Below are 15,349 nucleotides of genomic sequence, written 5' to 3' on the forward strand. Positions count from 1 at the left end.
AGCCCTCAGTTCCAGGAAAATTTCCCTGACCATTCCTGGAATCGAACCCGGATCCTCCGGGTAAGAGGCGTGCGCATTACCCGTAGAGTGTGAGACCGGCGTAATTTATTTGTACAATGCACAGTGTATAAGACGCCCTTCTTTGCGGCTGGGTCACGACTTTGGAATTCACTTCCAGCTGCTGTCAGGAACTCTAAGAATATCATAGTTTAAGACTGCATGCTGAGATTTCCTGCCAAATACCGCTCACTGTTTCGTGTGATTGTTGACGTATGATAGGTGTGTGAGTGTGGTATGTCGGCCAGTAACTAACATTTCCATTTTACTGTACTACCCAAGAACACTGTTGTTTCTTAGAATTAATATTACGTTACTAGTATTTTATTGACACAGTGTAAATGTACATACCATGTAGCTTTTAACTCATGTACATAGATCACTGATTATTGCCATAATTATTTTACCGTTACTTCTTCCTGTATTGTGATCTGTTTATGCATTGGCTTATATTTTTCGGTTCGTATTCTACTTGTTTTTCGTTATGACTTTTTCTCTCTTTTTCCCTTTCAAGAAGCTCTGGATTTCTTTTCTTTTGCTTGTTGAGCTTTGATTTCTTTTTTCATTATAAGTTTTCCTTGATTTTGTAATAGAATAAAATTTATATATATATATTGTACCGGTAAAAGAGCCCGAGTAGAAGAATATACGAGTCCAGGCTGGGAACACGTGATGTGACGGGCGGGCGGTCTAGCTAGCCCCTGTGGCTACGTCACAGCTCACAGCTGTCCTTCACTCGCTTGCTTGCCCCGCTGACGGTAAACAAACCAGGCGTGCTCAGAACATCACGCGTGATAATTAAATGTCATTTATACTCAAAAAATTCTCATGTACAGGTCGTAACCTTTACAATATATATATATATTTGGTTAAGTGTAAGACAGAACCAAGGGCCCTAACTACACCACTGCTCAATCAATCAATCAATCAATCAATCAATCAATCAATCAATCAATCAATCAATCAATCAATCAATCAATCAATCAATCAATCAATCAATCAATCAATCAATCAATCAATCAATCAATCAATCAATCAATCAATCAATCAATCAATCAAATCAATCAATCAATCAATCAATCAATCAATCAATCAATCAATCAATCAATCAATCAATCAATCAATCAATCAATCAATCAATCAATCAATCAATCAATCAATCAATCAATCAATCAATCAATCAATCAATCAATCAATCAATCAATCAATCAATCAATCAATCAATCAATCAATCAATCAATCAATCAATCAATCAATCAATCAATCAATCAATCAATCAATGTTTGTCACACAACATTATGACTTTGCTGGGTCCTATACTACCCGTTCAAAATTTGCGACCTCCAAGACCTGCATTTTGAGTGTCTTCCAAATCCACCCTATTCAATAGACCTCACCCCTAGTGGTTACCAAATGTTTGGGTCACTTAGGAAGATACTGCATGGATAGTTATTCCTTTCGTTTCAAGATGGCGCATGAGTGGCTGCGAAGACAACTTTGTTTCTTCCTACAAGAATCAATGCAGCGCTGGAGGATTTGCATTGAATGTAACGGACACCACGTAGATAAATGATGCAGTAAATTAAATACTTAAAAAGGTTAATTTCGATCAATACGTATATTTGAGAAATTAATGTAGAAACTATTAACAATTTATTACAATTCGTTCCTGGAAATAATGAAAATCCTTCATTCTAGAATCTTTCCTCATCGTGCGGGATATACTAAGGTATTCCATTTACACTTCATCGTAAACAAAACGTTCTGACATCTGCTACAATTGTCCCTTCCTAACTACGTTTCAGAGTTGTCTTTGATTTAAGGTACAAATACAAACCTTGGTACCTGTACTTTGCCAGCCTCTCCCTCCAAGAGAAGAATACTGTTTGGATCCCTGGAACACGCCCTAGTTATTAGATAAAAGAAGTCATATCATTTCAGAGAAGGGAAATTCTGGCTGTCAAGAATAATTTCTACCGTAGTCATATATTCATATTCAACGTTTTAACAAATATAGCGCGGTGCTGTGTTCCTATTTGTTCCGTCGAGGGGTTATTTATCAAGAGTGAACTGATAGAGTATGTTTACAAATCATTTGTATAGCTACATAAATAGAAGACATGTACCATAACACAATTCATAGCTGACGAAGTGACATCTATTCATAAATTTTCTGATCAATTCCAAATTACACAGACATGTTTATGCTTCTCGTAGCGATCTAGGTATTTTATTACGTAGCTGTTAGCGTACGATAACTTGTGATTGGTTTTATGTCATTACTTTCCACACTGTAGTGATCATTGAAACCTCGTGGATGGCCTTTGAACTCTTCCCTGACGTGCCCTTTTAAATACACTCTAGTTTACCACAACGGTTTGCGCTGACGAATTTAATTCTTTCTTTCTCTTTTTTAATGCATTCTTTTAATTGCAAGGCTACATGCCTCTGTAGCAGAGCAGTTAAAGTACAATGATGGTGATAGTTTTGGGCAGCTACACCGTTCGTTATCCCTGCTTTGAAGCCCAGCATTGGAAATTGATTTCCCGAATCTGGTGCGCCCAGCATTTCCTCTCACTGGCTCGAGATAAATGCTGGGATAGTTCATTCTTTCAACTCTTGAGTCGTCTCTTCTAACGCTACCGAGATAATTGGCTACCCGATACGGGTCGTATAGTTGTAATTCAGTGTTCAGGAAGTGGTAGTTTACCGTCGACAGTCATAGTTTTCAAGATTTCGTGTTTATACACCAGGTAAACATTCTGTAGTTAAGGCTGTGACCATATCCTTTGCCTACCCTTGCGTCACTGAAGGCCTTCGTGTGCCATTGCGAAAGAGAATTCCAAAGGTCCGAATAATGTTAGTCATATTTACCGCCATACCAGTGGTAATTAAACTAGTTTTTTCACGCACAAGTACACAAGCATGTCAACTATTGATATGCAAGGTTGAAGGAAGTGAACAAGATTGTGGCACGCCTGGCAATTTTGAATGCATATGATCTGTATTTGGTGTTTAGAACATGCATTGCCGCTTGTTATCTTACCTTGTTAATACATTTCAAATCTACAGTGCAAACATTTTGTAATGAACAGAAAAGATTTGAACATTCAGCATACAATCTCTTCTGATCTGAGCAGAAAAGAACATGCCATGTTTATTTTGGTGAATGAACCTCACCAGTTTGATACTTCTAAGAGGAGACAGTAATTGGGGCACTTTGAAAGGGAGAGTGTGAGGTTAGGTTAGCGTTTATAGGCAAGGTTAGATTAACACACGAGTTAACCTTACCTACGAGTTACCTTATATATTCAGCTCCTTCAAGGGAGTCAATGAAGATCGTGTGTGAGGTTAGGTTAGCGTTTCTAGTAACAAAGTTAGGTTATAATGTCATAATAACATAGGAAACATACTAACCTCAACTACATGTCATAAAGCTGATTTCGCTTTTCTAAGAGCAGACGGTAAAGAGGCTTGTGAGGTTAGGTTAGGTAAACAAACGTGTTAATATTACTTGCAGGTCACCTAACCAGCACGGCTGCTTCAATGGGGGCACGTCATATTCGACTAGGGGGTCAATGACTTTGCCTGCACGAAAAAAATACTGACTCAGCAAAATTCAAAAGCGTGGGAAAATGCTGACGCAGCAGCCATTGTTTTAGAACATACTTTGCCCTTCTACTATTACGAGGAAAAATGAAATTCTATTAATGTTGTATATTCGTGGATATCAGGTTTGACTACTTACGTTTTCGTGTCTATGAAGTTAACCGAAGCGGGTATCAAACATAAGCTTAATTTTAAAAATTGACACGCACGCTGCACAAGTGACTCAACAACTGTACACATGCATTTCAGTATGCCAAAATCAGCTGACAACTCAACATATAATGCACATATACAAAATTCTGTGGTTCTAGTGCCCTGGTTTACATTTTACATTAAATGCAAATAACTCCTATATGGTCATCGTGAATTTTGTATTCCTTTCATACTTCACTTTTATGTCAGCATCGGATTCATTTGCGATTATGTCTATCCATTTGTTTATTACATCATCATTGTCAGTAAGCGGCTGTACAGAATTGGACAGACCATTTCAAAATTGAACTTCTAAGATGAGAGAAAGACGTTTCTTCAACACGTTATACATTATTTGAATAGTAGTGTGGCATGGGGGATAGTATGTTTACTTTGTGATTTGCTTTACGTCGCACCGACTCAAAGAGGCCTTATGGCGACGATGAGGTTGGACACAGCTAGGACTGTGAAAGTAGCAGCCCTGGCATTAACTAAGGTGCATCCTTAGCATTTGCCATTGGAAACCATCTTCAAGCCTGCCGGCAAACCGACGATCTCCAGAGTGCAAGCTATTTGCGTGACTCGAAACGCGTACCAGTTAATGTAACGTATGGACTAGAACTTGTGATTTCCTATATTTAAAAAAATCTCAAATTACTTTTTGTAGAACAAGTTACTACCAGAAATTTCTATGGTTTAAGCTTTCCGGACCGAGCTCGATAGCTGCAGTCGCTTAAGTGCGGCCAGTATCCAGTATTCGGGAGATAGTAGGTTCGAACCCCACTGTCGGCAGCCCTGAAAATGGTTTTCCGTGGTTTCCCATTTTCACACCAGGCAAATGCTGGGGCTGTACCTTAATTAAGGCCACGGCCGCTTCCTTCCCACTCCTAGCCCTTCCCTGTTCCATCGTCGCCATAAGACCTATCTGTGTCGGTGCGACGTAAAGCAACTAGCAAAAAAAAAGAAAAAAAAAGCTTTTCGGTTAATTTTCTGAAGTGTTTTCTTTTACGATTTTAGTTCTATATCTATACAGACATAAATAATAATGTGTTGAAACGCACATGAACATTTACAGATTCCTTTAACAAACGTTCTGAACACAAGTGATATCAAGTAATCTGCTCTCTGTCTCCCGTAGAGAAAGAGCTGTGCTAGGTAGCTAATTAGAGGTGGACTTTACAGCATTGAGCGTGCACCGACCCCAAGAGATAACCATCTGAATTGTTGTTTCTTGCTGGTGAGAACGAATGTACCACAGAGGAAGAATGGAAGTTCTTTGTTGTTAAAAACACTTTTTTGTGTGTTTCTTATCCTTGTTTAACAGTTTATGAAACAACAATTCGGTTCCAATTTTATTTACTCAGTATAAGAGGATCGAATTTGAGGTCGGGAATACAAAACTGGAACAGATTGATCATTTCAAGTACAGTATTTTAGGATTTGTATTCTCACAAGATGGTTGCATAGTGAGTGAAAATGACTCAAAGTGTGCAGTAAAGCAACTCTAGTGAGCTCACAGTTGCGATCAACGGCATTCTGTAAGAAAGAAGTCAGCTTCCGGAAGAAGCTCTCTCTACACCGGTGTGCTTTCAGACCGGCTCTGCTATACGGGAGTGAAAGCTGGGTGAACCCAGGGTATCTTATTCGCAAATTATAATTAACAAACATGGATATAGCAAGAATGATTACTGGTACAAATGGGTGTGACATTTACAGGAAGGTACTCGGAATGAGGATATAAAGGCAAACTTTACTCGATGGGTTGCGCACCTATAAACTCACTGCGCTGTTGGGGTAATGCAGGATCCTGCAGAGTGGCCCAGCCCATGACCTGCTTCGGTAATAGATTGCAATGGGCTTTGAAACGCTCGAACATACGAATCCCGTGACGTCATCGCACGGACCGGTCTGGGCAGTGCTCTGTCATTCGTATACGGTGAACCAAGGACAGCGCTGTGATAGTTCTATGGGCTGACTGCTTCAGTGTGTACAGTGTACTGCGTGTCAGCGGAGTACGTTGCATTACGGTCGAGTGGAGACGATCAAGTTTGCTGTGGTTTTCAATTTGACTTCTCCGTCTATCCTGTTATCGGAAACGAATGTGGAATGTAGTCCCAAAAGCAAAGAAACTGTGGCAAAAACGTTGAAGTAAAAAAAGAAGTAACAAACGAATTAAAAACCGCACAATACAAGACTTCTGAACCGGAAACTAAACTTAAAAGTCGTATTTGGTTGGTATTCAAACCTGCAGTTGCCGGTGATGGGAAAAACGTTAATTTTGTGTGCTGTACGATCTGCGGTGAATTTTATGTATACACTAGCAGTTACCCGCTACATCTCGCGTGGATTTCGTAATTTGATAAAAATCGTTCCTCGGGACTGTACTAAGACATTGTCTCAAATCCCCTAAAGTATAAAGCCTCAGTGAAAAACTGAGTTTCACCTACCGCAGAAACTCTTTGTAAACCACTTTTTTGCTATTGCCTTTTGGGGCTAAGACGACCATGCGACATAAAACTGTACACGTGAGAACGTCTTCTCTCAATTAAAAATAAAAGTGTCTTTATTTTTAAAGGAGGTTCCAAATACATATTTCCACATCTGTAACATCTTTAGGTTTTGAGATGTAAGTATCCGCATAAAAAGAATTCAACCACTTTATCAGTCCCTCCTCCACCCCCACTTAAGTGGATTTTCCGAAAGCAAAGAAAGACTTGCTTCTTTATTTTTAAAAGACATTACAACTACAAAGTCCCATGTCTGTAACATGCAAAGATTTTGACATACACTGTAGATATCCCGGTACTCATTTTAAAAGTTCACCTGCTTTTTCAATTCATTTCAGTCCCTTAAGTGGTTTTTCTAAAACAAAAAATACGTGTTTGTTGATAAAGGAGCTGCCAAATACCAATTATCACGACTGTAACATCTTCAGTTTTTGAGACATTTGTATCCTCATGAAAATAATTCAACACCTATTTCAACCCTCCCCCAAGTTGATTTAACCCCCCCCCCCCCCAAATGAATGTTTTTAAAATTTTTAAATGTGTTTTCAAATACCCATTTTCACATCTGCAACATCTTTTTTTATAGATATAAGTATCCTCATACACATAATTCAACTAATATTTCAGTCCTTTCATCCCCCCTTAAGTGGATTTTACGAAACCAAAATAATACGTATTTCTTTCTTTTTAAGGGAGGCTCTAAATACAAATTTTTACGTCTGTAACAACTTCACTTTTTGAGATATCAGTACTAAAATAAAAATAATTCAACCCCCTTTTCAGTCCCTTTTACCCCCCACGTTAAGCGGTTTTTCCATAAACAAAATAGTACCTGTTTTATTTTTTATTTTTTTGCTAGTTGCTTTACGTCGCACCGACACAGATATGGCGACGATGGGACAGGAAAGGTCTAGAAATGGGAAGGAAGCGGCCGTGGCCTTAATTAAGGTACAGCCCCAGCATTTGCCTGGTGTGAAAATGGGAAACCACGGAAAACCATCTTCAGGGCTGCCGACAGTGGGGTTAGAATCCACTATCGCACAGTTGCGCACCCCTAACCGGACGGCCAACTCGTCCGGCTTTTTAAAATATTAAAAATATCAATTTTCACATCTGTAACATGTTAAGTGTTTGAGATATAATGTAGATATGCTCATCTTAAAAATTCACGCCAACCCATATTTCAGTCCTTTTTACACCCTCCCCCTTAAGTGTTTTTCCGAAAACAAAATTATACATTTTTCTTTATTTTTAAAAGAGATTATAAATACTACTTCACGTATACAACATATTAATTTTTTTAGATATACTTTAGACATGTTCAGGGATTATGTGTACCAATTTTGGTTGGTAGCTATGCCCGAACGTACACGCATAATCTCGCTGCTGTAGAATCCTGTAGCTGACGTTGCCATGGTAGGGGCAGTTCATTTCTTTATCCGATTCCGAGAGCAGGGGTAGTGTGGTGCCAATATCTCCATAACGGTTGGTTTTAGTGCATTAAAACATGGTTTTTGGGCCCGTAGGGCTTACTGAGTTTTGTTCTTTGCGTCAAGGGACTGAAAATGAGCTTTGCCTCGTCCTTGCTCGACAAATTCGATATTTCGCCTATAATAGCCTATTATTTTTATATCTTTCCCGTCACCCCCCCCCCACCTCAAATTGTTTTGAAAATAATATACAGACCATAGCCCTCAGGGATAATGTATATTTACATTAGTAAAATGATTTTTAAAATCGGTCTATTAGTTTATAAGATTACCCTCCAGATATATACAAACTAAAAAAATTCGCACTCTCTCTTTATAAAATTAGTAGGCTACCGTATAGATTAAAGTAGTCGGACTGATTTCGTCTTTTTATGATTAGATAAAAAGCTTATGAACGAGATGTGATTGAATGACGAGTATTCTAATATTTGCGTGTCATCAGACTCCACGACTATGCCACAACCTGCCAAAGTAATTAAGTTTTCTTCGTGGACTGACGTTCGTGATGCTCCTATTCCAACGGATGAGCTGGAAAGATATTTAAAGCAAAATTGTGGAATGGAAGAAGATAGATATAGTGTCCTATTAGAGAACAAATGAACAAAACTATCCAAAATTTCACCAGATCGCAAATAAAGTATTTTGTGTGCAAGCATCAAGTTCAGCTCCAGAGATAAATTTCAGTTTAGCGGACTTCATTCTCAACGCACGACGGTCTCTTCTACAACCAGACAATGTTGATGCTCTTCTTTTAATTCACAGTATTTCCATTCCACCGCCATTAGCAATGACCAATAAACTACGCACACTAAGTAAAAGCTATGTTCCGGTTTGTTTTTGTTGTTGGCATATTGCACGCCATTTCAGTTTGTATTTTATTTCGAGGTAAACGCGAATGAAGTCCTATGAATATGCTTCGTGTTCTTTAGATTCATTTTCAGTCAATTGCAGATGAATATTAGTTTATAACAAAGTTACTGTTTGTTTTCAATTATTATTGTTCCGAGGTATCTGTGGAACGGCAGAGGTGAAAGAAGGTGCGGGGGTGAACAGGTCTCAAAATACGAAATTAAAGTTAAGATAAAATTTAACAAGGTTATATTTTCTTTTCAAGAATAAGAAATAACAAATTGAACAGGTACTCAGTAGCCGAAACACAAATCGAGAATGTACAATTACAGAGTTACAGGATTTGGGCTCCGAGAGCCAGACACACAATTCTTGAGCTATAAGCCCAACCTAACGATATACAGAATTCAACAAAGGGGCAGAAGACCCCAATCATGCCTAGGAGCACTTGCTCCTCTTTACACGGTAAAGCCTCCTCGAGGCATACAATAACTCAATTTTCAAGAAAGAGCAACTCGCTCTCAAAATTTAAGCCTATCAAAGGCCACACCAAACTCCACCTTCAAGTCGTCCTCCAAGGACATGAAAACAGGGGTAAAATTACCCAACCTACTGAGGCCTATTAAGTAAAGAAACAGGAAAATTGCATGGCCTCTAAAATACCAACTTGAGAGGAGGCGTTCTTGCACTCCTAATACACTTTATATAAAACCTACTTGGCACTAGGCCGTTACTGCAAGGGCTAATCCCATACTAAAGAGGTGACTTTTAGAAGGAAACAATTTACATTACGTTAAGGAAGAAACGGTTGTGAAAATAAGTTCACCTCAAAGCAATATGAGTGGGAGCTCGAGAGGATTAAGCACTCTCTATCCCAATTTATAGTTAAATAGATAGAATTGATACCGAGTGTCTTTACATTTTAAGGGAAAGTTACATGGTAAAAGGCTTCGGACCTGCCCCGAGAGTTAAACTGCTGAGCTAGCAAGAAAAGAAGTTATTAAACGGCCCTTACCTTGTGGATGAACTGCTGCCCGAAGAAAGAGGCGCTTCCCGCCCCTTGCTACGTACTTTACACACTGAAAGATGTTATTGAAGTGGCCCGGAGACCCGAAAATCAGCAGTTTATATACTCTCGCGGAAAGTTCGAGGCGTTTCAAGAATGATAACACCCTCCCACAAGAATTTTATTGGCTAACCAAGAAAACCCCTACACAAGATGAAGAAGAAACACATTGTTGGTGGAAAATTAATTCGAGAAATTCGGGATTGGTAAATTCAAAACAAGGGGAAAGAATGGGTTAATATTGCCAACTTAAACAATGACTGAAAGAAATTTAACAAAAAACAAACTTATGAACACCAAATTTCTTCAAAAACATAGTTCTTTCACTTCGCACCAGGGTGCATAATTGTATTTCTTCAGTAGTGCCATCTGGAAGAGAATGTCCATACTTCTTACTACAGGCAAAACAAAAATACATCGAAAACGACCCAGTTCAGAAACTTCAAAATTTCCAAGTAGTGACATCTTCTGAGAAACTTGAAAATTAACAAAGTAGATAAAGTTCAGGCTTCCTCCAGTAGAGGAGTTTCAACTGGCGCAAAGTTTGACTTAGCGGCGTGGGGGTGTACCACCCGGTACAATTATTAATATTATTATTATTATTATTAATATTATTATTATTATTATTATTATTATTACAGTGTAGGAGAAATCTCTACCGTTTAATTTCAAAATGCGATTATCCTACTTTGAAATATGTTATTAGCGTACGGGAATTCGTAGAGTGAGTGATCCAATCAGTATTGTGACGCAAACATTTCGTTGTGCACGGCGCACATGCTCAAGGTTATTCTACTCAGCCCGCCCAGTGCGGTGGACTGCGGTGGGCTGTATGAGACCAGTGCTGTGGGCCAGTACGCGGCCGCGTCAGAAGAGAACGGCACTTCACGGGCTGGGCTGCCGGAGCCCGTGGGTTTGAAGTGCTGCGTGGTGGGCCTGGCTGCAGGACTCTGGGGTAATGTGTGCCGAACGGAAGAGGATAGGTTACCTTGGAGAATAATGAGATACGTTTATAGTACAGTGTAAGTGCTCACTAAGGAAGGATTTTTTGATATTACGCCGGTAAAAGGGTGAAAAGCGGGGTCAATTTTTTTAAATGGGTATATCTCCAAAACTTAACAGTTTAAAGACATAAACACTGGTATATGGAATCTCCTTTAAAAATGAAGAAACGCGTATTTTTGATTCCGGAAAATCCACTTATCGGAGTAAAAAATAAGTGAGAAGTGGATTGAATTCTTTTTTGAGGGCACTTATGTCTCAAAAACTGAAGGAGTTACAGGCGTGAAAATTGGTACATTGTATCTCCTTTAAAAATAAAGAAGCACGCATTTTTCTAATTTTGGAAAAGCACTGAAGGGGGTTTGAAAGAAGTGAAAAAGGGTGTGAACTTTTAAATGGGTATATCTCAAACATTTAACATGTTACAGACGTGAAAAATGATACTTGTTATCTCCTTTAAAAATAAAGAAACACATACCGGTACCTTTTGTTTTCGAAAATCCACATAAGGAGGGGGGGGGAAAGGACTGGAAAAGTGGTTAAATCCTTTAATTGTGATACTTATATCTCAAAACCTGAGTATGTTACAGACGTGAAAATTGGTATTTGGAATATCCTTTAAAAATAAAATATACGTACATTTTTGTCTTTGGAGGAAACAATTAAGGGAGTGAAAAGGGGTGATTTTTAAGATGAGTATACCTAAAAAACGTAACAATTTCCAGACGTGAAAACTGGTATTTGCATCCTTCTTTAAAAATAAAGAACACGTATTTTTTTGTTTTCGGAAAATTCACTTAAGGGGGTGACAAGGACTAAAAAAATGGGTATAATCCTTTAATTTGGATACTGATATATCAAAAACTGAGTATGTTATAGACGTACTTTTTTGTCTTTGGAGGAAATAACTAAGGGGGGTGGAAAAATTGATACTTGGAATCTCCTTTAAAAATAAAGAAGTATGTGTTTTTTGTTTTCGGAAAATCCATTTAAGGGGATGAAAAATACCCAAAAAGTGGTTGAATAATTTTTATGAGGATACATATATTTCAAAACTGAACATGTTACAGACATGAAAATTGATACTTGGAGTATCCTTTAGAAATAAAGAAACACGTATTTTTTATTTCGGAAAATCGACTTAAGAGAAGGGTATGGGGTATAATAAGTGAAAAAAAGGAGATAGATTCTGTTTATGAGGATACTTATATTTCAAAAACTGAACTGTTACAGACATGAAGATTGGTATTTGGAATCTGTTTAAGAAAACACTCTTTTTTTCGAATTTTTCTCATATTTACAGTTTCATGTTTCATGTTCCAAAGTTAGCTCTGAAACTCAATTTTTCGTTAGTTTTTATACTTTAGAAATGTTCATATAGGTATGTCTTACTGCAGTACCGACGAATGATTACTTTTATCAAATTACGAATCCATGCGAGCGAAGCCGCAGGTAACAGCTTGTGTATTTATACAGTAGTTCATCTAAGATAGGTAAATGACACAGAAACATTTTAATGCAATTTGACCTCTTTTCCTACTACATATGCTAAATTCTTCATTCAGTTCAGTATAAAATATACTGTTTGACTGGTAGCTGAGTATATCGCCGAAAGAACACACTCACTTACGCCAATAGAATCTCGATTGTGTCTAATACCGATGATATTGTTTGCTGTCCAAAAGTTCTGAGTGTAATGTTAAGTACGTTTTTTTGTTACTTCCGGAACTTCTTGTCTGATTGTGCTGGAGACAACAAACAAGCCCCCATTCAGGGGAATGGATTTAGTTTCATAGTTAACATTTCTTGGAATATCTCTAATCGAAATGTAATAACCATGACAGAATGTTACAAAGGGGGAGCGGATTCCAAAGAACGCTGGTGCTGAAACAGTGGGCGTGAAAATGTCTGAACATTATTATCATCATCAGCTGAATTTTATTCGCTTACCACCGGGAATAACGACCCATAATATGGCCATTATAATCCTACTACCAGCAGACGAAATACATGTTTGTAGAACGTCCGCCTCAGAGTCCTATTGTTATCACTTAGACACTCAATCTGATTGGTCTTCTAGCCCTTCTGTCAGTACAAGTACCACAGTAATTTATGATACCATTTATTATTTCCACTCCCCACTTGAATGCTAGGCGTACCAGGCATTTATATACGAACATCAACTGCTAGATACTGAAAGAATATACTCTTCACGACATACTTCATTGAAATCACTTTCGGCACACTTTTGAATCGATGTAGAATGAGTTTTCAGTTTACTCTGTAAGATAATGAAGCTTGTGAATAATACTAATCTGCTAATGACAATTACTGTATGTTCTTCGTGTAGATTGGACCGTGACATTCTGCTATGTGCGTTGTGTACAGGTTGCCGACGTTTAGAATAAATTACAGTATTCTTCATCAAGGTAATTGGTGTACCCTTACTAGACACGAGCTGATCAGTCTCACCAGGCAGCTTAAATCGAGTCGAGCAGTGTTTGTCCAACCCTTGTCCCGTTTCCCTACGGGGTCGGGTATGAGGTGAGATGAATTTGTCGTGGCGGTTTTTTACGACCGGATGCCCTTCCTGACGTCAACCTCATCAGAGGAGTTAATGAGAGATGAAATGAATGACGTGATATATGATAGTAGGGAGAGGGTGAAACCCGGTGCCGGCACATAGCCTACTCCTGTCGAATAGCACCAAGGGGTCTGCTCAAGGCTTAACGTCCCCATCCGACGGACGAATCACCATCAACAGCGTCATATGCCCTCACTCCATATGAGCACTGCGGAGAGGTTTGGAATTTAATCCAGGCTTTTGGCACGCAATCTAGTGATTAGAAATTGTATACCACCACCTCCCCTACCCTGCCGGCGAACATTCTGATGGTGAAAATTTTTTCGACCAACGGGACTCGAACCGGCTAACCTCGGTGTTAGACCGTTTTTAGACTTCAGCGCCTTAACGATCATGGCCACCAGGCGGGCTTTAAATCGAGTCGAGCAGTGACACAGTTTAAACTAGACGAAGAATGTGTCGGGTCATATCAGGGAGACGTAAAATGTAGTCTAGGCCAGGAAAGGAATTTCTTAACCCATTAACTCGATAATTAATTTTACTAACTAAGTTTTCCCGAAAAGCACCAACCGGACCTGTTTCAAAGTCGTCCCAATACAAGACGAGATGCGAGGGACAACATTTCCCTGGTACGCGCACGTGGCCTGACCTGATCAAACAGCTATGCACTGTGTACATATTATTATTATTATTATTATTATTATTATTATTATTATTATTATTATTATTATTATTATTATTATTATTATTATTATTGTTATTGTCCCGAAAAAGTATGACTATTGAAAACACGAAAATTATCTTTTTTTTTTTTTTGCTAGTTGCTTTATGTCGCACCGACACGGATATGTCTTATGGCGACGATGGGACAGGGAAGGGCTAAGAGTGGGAAGGAAGCTGCCGTGGCCTTAATTAAGGTACAGCCCCAGCATTTGCCTGGTGTGAAAATGGGAAACCACGGAAAACCATCTTCAGGGCTGCCGACAGTGGGGTTCGAACCTACTATCTCCCGAATACTGGATACTGGATACACGAAAATTCAAACAACCAGCTGTTATGTATCAGTCGTTGGCATTGTTGAACGAATAAAGCCTACCCATCCTGTTGGCTCTTGCCTCGGGGATGAAATACCAGTGCCCAGCTGAGGCACTACATTGCACTGGAACAGACCGTCCGCATCCGTAGAGTAACGGGTAGTGTTAGGCCTATTAGCTGCCGTTCTCGGGGGCCCAGGTTCGATTCCCGGTACTGCCAGAAATTTAAGAATGGCAGGAGGGCTGGTATGTGGTTGAAATGGTACATGCAGCTCACCTCCAATGGGGGTGTGCCTGAAAAAGAGCTACACCCCCTCGGTATGAGGACACGGTGGAACAGACTGTGTAAAATTTCAAATGAACTTAGCGAATAAACGTAACCACGGAACAATGTGTAACAATGAATTTAGAATTCTAAATTAAAATATGTCACCACTTGACACCAACCACATTTCAACGACTTAGAAGCATCTAAAATTCGGAGGTAGAGGAAAGATAATAATTAGAAACTGTGCAAAGTAATTCGATACTTTACCGTCTCTTGATATGAGAAAAGAGAAAATAGAAGAGGCAACACAACCCAGAACTTTTAAAATTAAGATTTTTCGATTGATGAACCTGTCGGACAACAAGTGGAATGCAGTCTAGTATGTGTAACTTGTTTAATTTTATAAGCTCCATTGGGAAATAAGACATGATTTTAGTTTCAAGAAAGAGTTTTTTTTTTTTTGCTAGGGGATTTACGTCGCACCGACACACATAGGTCTTATGGCGACGATGGGATAGGAAAGGCCTAGGAGTTGCAAGGAAACGGCCGTGGCCTTAATTAAGATACAGCCCCAGCATTTGCCTGGTGTGAAAATGGGAAACCACGGAAAACCATATTCAGGGCTGCCGATAGTGGGATTCGAACCTACTATCTCCCGGATGCAAGCTCACCGCCACGCGCCTCTACGCGC

Source organism: Anabrus simplex, chromosome 1 (assembly GCF_040414725.1).
Source record: "Anabrus simplex isolate iqAnaSimp1 chromosome 1, ASM4041472v1, whole genome shotgun sequence".
Lineage (NCBI taxonomy): Eukaryota > Metazoa > Arthropoda > Insecta > Orthoptera > Tettigoniidae > Anabrus > Anabrus simplex.